The sequence below is a fragment of the Hydra vulgaris genome, chromosome 04, assembly GCF_038396675.1.
Source record: "Hydra vulgaris chromosome 04, alternate assembly HydraT2T_AEP".
Classification (NCBI taxonomy): domain Eukaryota; kingdom Metazoa; phylum Cnidaria; class Hydrozoa; order Anthoathecata; family Hydridae; genus Hydra; species Hydra vulgaris.
The window spans coordinates 45327675-45333413 of record NC_088923.1 but is presented as its reverse complement, the minus strand read 5'-3'; positions in this window follow the sequence as shown (position 1 = coordinate 45333413).

Sequence of the window (5739 nt, the reverse complement as noted above, 5' to 3'; positions counted from 1 at the left end):
AAAATTTCTTAAATTTCTAATCCAGATACCAACTTCTTACTCCTAAATTATCGTTATTATTATTACTGTTATATGTTTTTGGACAAAACTCTTGCAAAACCTGGAAGAAAAGAAAGAAAGTATAATTATGCTATTTTAGCGCGCAAATACAAGCGGATGCCTGCTGCTTTAGTGCTATTAAAATACGTCTTCTTAATTGCTGAGCATTCAACAACGTGCATCTTTTGTAGCCAAAACAGCCCAGCTAGCACACATACATTCAGCCAACTTAAGTAAAATTATCGTTAATGTAGGCTACTTTTTCTCATGCAAATCCGACGTTGATCAAATGTCAATTATTTAGCAGTGATATTAATTAATACTGACGTTGGTCCAACGTATGCAAAAAATTGCAAAAGTTATTTGTTTTTATGATATAAATCTAATGTTGATCGAATGTGTATGGATGTATAATCCAATGTTGATTCAATGTAGATGGATCAACGTTGAAACAATGTGCACAACCCAACGTTGCAAATGCAAAATTTTGAAAAAAAAACTTAAAATAAATTATGGTTCTTTAAATTAAAATTAAACCACAAGCAAAAAAACATGATCATTGTCTATTGATAGCTATGCATCGTTTATTAAATTTCGGTTATTCAGAATTAACAATTTATATAGTCAAATTACAAAGTTACTTGAGGAAGAGTTTATCTCAAGTGAACTCTTCAAGTCTTTTTCGGTTCGACCAACAATACTATTGCACCATCTAAGATAGTGTGCAATTCCTGTCCGCTTTCCCTATGCTATCTTTCTAACACAACTTCTTCTATCTTTCTCTCTAATATACTTTCGTTCTTTCCAAATTCACTTTACTCTTGGTCCGCAGAGCAGGTAATGACGCTCTTTCGGGAGCTAAACTTGTCTTTGCAGGCCTTGGTAATGTGGCCTCCACAAAGCAATTAGCTGGTGGAGGATAAACCACAATACCATTTATATAGTCAAATTATAATTTAAAATTATTATGTTTTATGATAAGTATAAACAAACGTCATCAGCAATGTGGATTACGTTTGTACAAATACATTAATTAGATAATATACTTAGCAGTATAAATTGCACATTTTAACATCCACTGCAATATCTGTCCGTTTTTTCTTTACTATCTTTCTAATTCGACTTCTTCTGACTTTCACTCTAACTTACTTCGTTCTTCTTAAACTCACTTACTCTTGGTCAGTAAACCGGGTGATCGTTAGTGAGCTAAACTTGTCTTTGCAAGCCCGGGTATGTGGCCTCTATATTAGCTGGAGGAGGATAAACTAAAATACCCATTTCTATAGTCATTAGCAATTACGTTGAAACAAATACATTAATTAGTTTAACTAATTAATAGTATAAATTGCACATTCTGATAACCAATACAATATCTGTCCAGTTTCTCTATGCTGGCTTTCTTAATCAATTTCTTTTGACTCTCGCTCTAACTTATTTTATTCTTCTTAAACTTGCTTACTATTGGTCAGCGAAGCGGGTGATTATGCTCTTTAATGAGCTGAACGGGCCTGGGTATGTGGCCTCAATATGGCAATTAGCTGGAGGAGAATAAACCACAATATCCAATTTATATAGTTATTGAAGTTAAAGAAAGAACATACATTAATTAGTTGCAACCGATTAAATGTATAATTGCACATACTAACATCCGGTGCAATATCTATCCGCTATCTTTATGCTATCTTTGTAACTTGTCTACTTATGTCTTTCAGTTTTATATTTTTTATTATTCTAAAACTCACTCTTGGTCATCGAAGTGGGTTATGATTCTCTTTAATGAGCAGAACTCGTCTTCGCACGCCTTGGTATGTGGTCTCTATATGAAAATTAGCCGGAGGAGAATAAACCACAATACCAATACCATTTATATAGTTATTGATATATATCGTACACCCAGATCAAGGTTGCCACAAGTCAAAAGCTATGGATATTGAGTTATGAATGTCATTTGATTGGATGTAATGTGTTGTACATGGTGAATAAATATCAGAAGTCTAAAACGAATGTTTACAAAATGACAGATACAAATGGCACTCTTAGTTGGAAAAAATATTAAAAACTTAAAACTTCAACCCTGATTTTCTCAGTTTTACACTTTTTGACTTGTGGCACTCTTGATCTGGGTTTACGATATAATATAAATATATTTTTATATATATATTGATATAAATATCAATATATATATAAAAAAAAAATAGATATAGAAACTTTTTAGTCGTCAAGGGCTTGAGAGTTTTCTCCACTATGTGTTTCTAAAATGACTGGTCTGTCTGCATTTCTCTATTCTCTCTCTCTAACTCGCTAACATCCTACTTAATAATTTAATATCTTTTATTTTTTCATAAATATCTTTTTCTTACCTAGCATCATTGTAAGAGTGTTCCGAAAGGAGAATACTGTCGTGTATACGGGCTTGGGTAATGACTCTGTAACGCAACCGCTGCACAGTGACTCAGTACGATCAAAAAACGGCAAAAATTAAATAAAATTTGACATAAATTGTAAATAAATAATGTTATATATCAAAATAATATTTTTTGGGTCAATGATTTCAAATTTGTTGATAAATTTTTTTATACGCGCAGCTTCAACGCGTATAATGCGCGTAGGCGCGCATTAAAGGTATAAACGCGTACAAAAATTTTTTTTTTCAAGTTTTAGAATCTTCAAGACAAACACATTATCTTGATAAATTACTCTGCCTGATATTAAAAAAAAAGGTTTTTGAAGGATGTTAATATAGAGAAAAAAAGCTATATTTTGTTTCATTTATTTTATTATTTACATTGCAATTAATTTAATAACTTCATTTGGTAACGGTTTCCTCAATAGCTCTTAAATTTTCTAAAGATATCCTTGATACTTTTGGATCTGAACTTACTAGAAGGTAGTGCATCTGATTCATCATTGTGTTTAACCTTGATATTTTTGCCGTGTGCTTAAGTCTAGAATTTCTTATCCGTTTATTTAAACTCTCCAATGCATCTTCCAAATATACCCCAATTGGCAAAGGTAATTTATGTGATATAGAAGAACTATGCAGTAGCAGTTTATGTACAGTAGGAGGCATAAGATACCAGTCGTACAACTCATTATACGTTTAGCTGTTTCAGTGCAATATAAATCTAATTCATTGATATTAATAGGATATCTACAAGATATGATTATGAGAATATTATGCAATCTTTCAATTATATTACAATCAGTTTTAGTAACTTCAGAAAAAACTTCTCTATTTTTAAATGCTCTTCTGGCAGTATTGCCGTCATTGGTATTTCCAGACCCAGTTCTAGGCATGTCAACATATAGACTTAACCGTTCCGTTAAGAGTACATGAATCTCTTTTTTTTTAAGTCTACAGATAATTTTTCCTCAATTGTTTTTGGCTTATATTTTTTAATTTCAATTTTGTAACTCAAATGGAGAATAGTATACTATTGTACTGTAAAAAGTATTTCATCATAATGCTTCTTTGTGCCAACCATGTATTGGATTCTTTAGATGTTTCATTTCGTATTTCGCCATTTAAAAATTCCAACAGTCTAGCATTTAATAATTGGATGGTAAATTGCCTAGTTAGACTAGAGTCTGAAGTACAGATACCTGCGTAACCATGCGTACCACGCGTAAGGCAGACACATTGATGATTAACAACAACTTTTTTTTTTCTTTTTTTCTTTTTGTAGTTCTTTTAGGTGCTCCTAGAAGTCTTCACGGTCTTATCAGAGAGCACCGCGTGAGAGCATTTAACAGGAGGTTCTGCTGCTCATTGCAAGAAAACTGACATTGCAAGAAAAAGATTTGAAGGAACCGGAATCAAGCTCTTTAATCCTCAGATCTTTTTTTTTAGATTGTATCAAATAACGCATCAGAAATAAATAAGCAAAGTATATATTATTTAAAAAGTTAAATTTTATTTGTTTCTTAAAACCAAAAATCGAAAAAATGTTTAAGTTTATTCTTTTTGTATGCAAAAACATTAAACTTGAAAGCTAATAATAATCTTCATTATTTAGATAAGCAAATAATTTCATTAAAGTTAATTAGGTTTAAATTAAATTTAAATCTAATTAATTTTATGATGGTATTTGTAATTTTTTTTATATAATATTTTGTTCCAGTATATTGTGATCACCAGCCATAGTAAGTAATATCACAGCTAGATATGCTACAGTCAATATCACAGCTAGAGCCTAATATAACTGTCTCAGTATCAACCATATCATTTAATAACAAGAAGTTTAATTGTCGACATTTGTTAACAGTGAACTAAAATGCATTCAGTCGATATGTATATTTTATGTGCTAAGTATTGTAACAACTGATAAATTAGAACTTATTCAATTACTCCTAAAATTTAAAATATTTCTAACCGTAAGCGAGAGTGTAAACAAGCAGAAGTAGCAACAATGTTTTTGACACAAACTTAATCTGTTTTAATGTTATATTTTCTAATTTTTTTTATTTTTTTATTTCGCGTTTTCTCAAAGCAGTCTTTTTTCACACGCCGGTGACACGAAATAGATTAACTCCCCAAAAAGTTAACTCCCGGTTAAAACATTTTAACTCCCCGGTTAATCTATTTCGAAATAAATTAACCCTGGGAGTTAAATTATTTTAAAATATAGCGAAATGTATTAACCGGGGGCTTAAGTATTTCTAACCCCCACTGAAATAAGTAAACTCCCTTTAATACGCATTTTAAATAATTTAACTTATAATTATATTTACAAAATTGTGTAAGTATTCTATTCTGAATTTTTTTTTAAATATATTTAGTATTATATATATTTAAATACATAATATATAAATATTTAGTGAGCGTTGAATAAAATTACTTTATAACTGTTTATTTTTGACAAGCTTTTATCTTATATATAAAAAGGAGATCAAAACAATAGTAATAGTATTGCACGAACTTCAGTTCGTGCAATACTATTACTATTTTTTTGATACTAATACTTCAGAACCATTCTCTTTTGCTAATAATAATGTCTAAGGTTATAGAGTTTATATCTATACTATACTATATTATACTCTCTCTCTCTCTCTCTCTCTCTCTCTCTCTCTCTCTCTCTCTCTCTCTCTCTCTCTCTCTCTCTCTCTCTCTCTCTATATATATATATATATATATATATATATATATATATATATATATATAGATATATATATAGATATATATATATATATATATATATTTATATATATATATATATATATATATATATATATATATATATATATATATATATATATATATATAGATATAGATAGATATATATATATATATATATATATATAGATATATAGATACATATTGTATATTTATATATTGTTATTATATTTTTTCTTTGATAGAGAAAAAGTTATTATTTTGTGCATACAGTTACCTAATATGGTTAGAAAATATAAACAACTAACTAATCGACAATCCTGGGAAGAAAATTCAATGAAAGCAGCTATTGAATCAGTAATGAAGAAGGAAATGGGGTATAAGAAGGCATCGTTCATGTTTTGTATCCCAACAACGACACTGCGAGACAGAATAAAAAGACTTCAGCAAGGGAGTTTAGAACTAAGTAGTTGTGCAGTTAAAAAACTTGGGAATTTTAAATCAGTTTTTAACCTTGAACAAGAGCATCAGTTAGCTAAACACCTAATTTTTCTCGAGAGTCACTTGTTTCCAGTTTCAATGAAAAA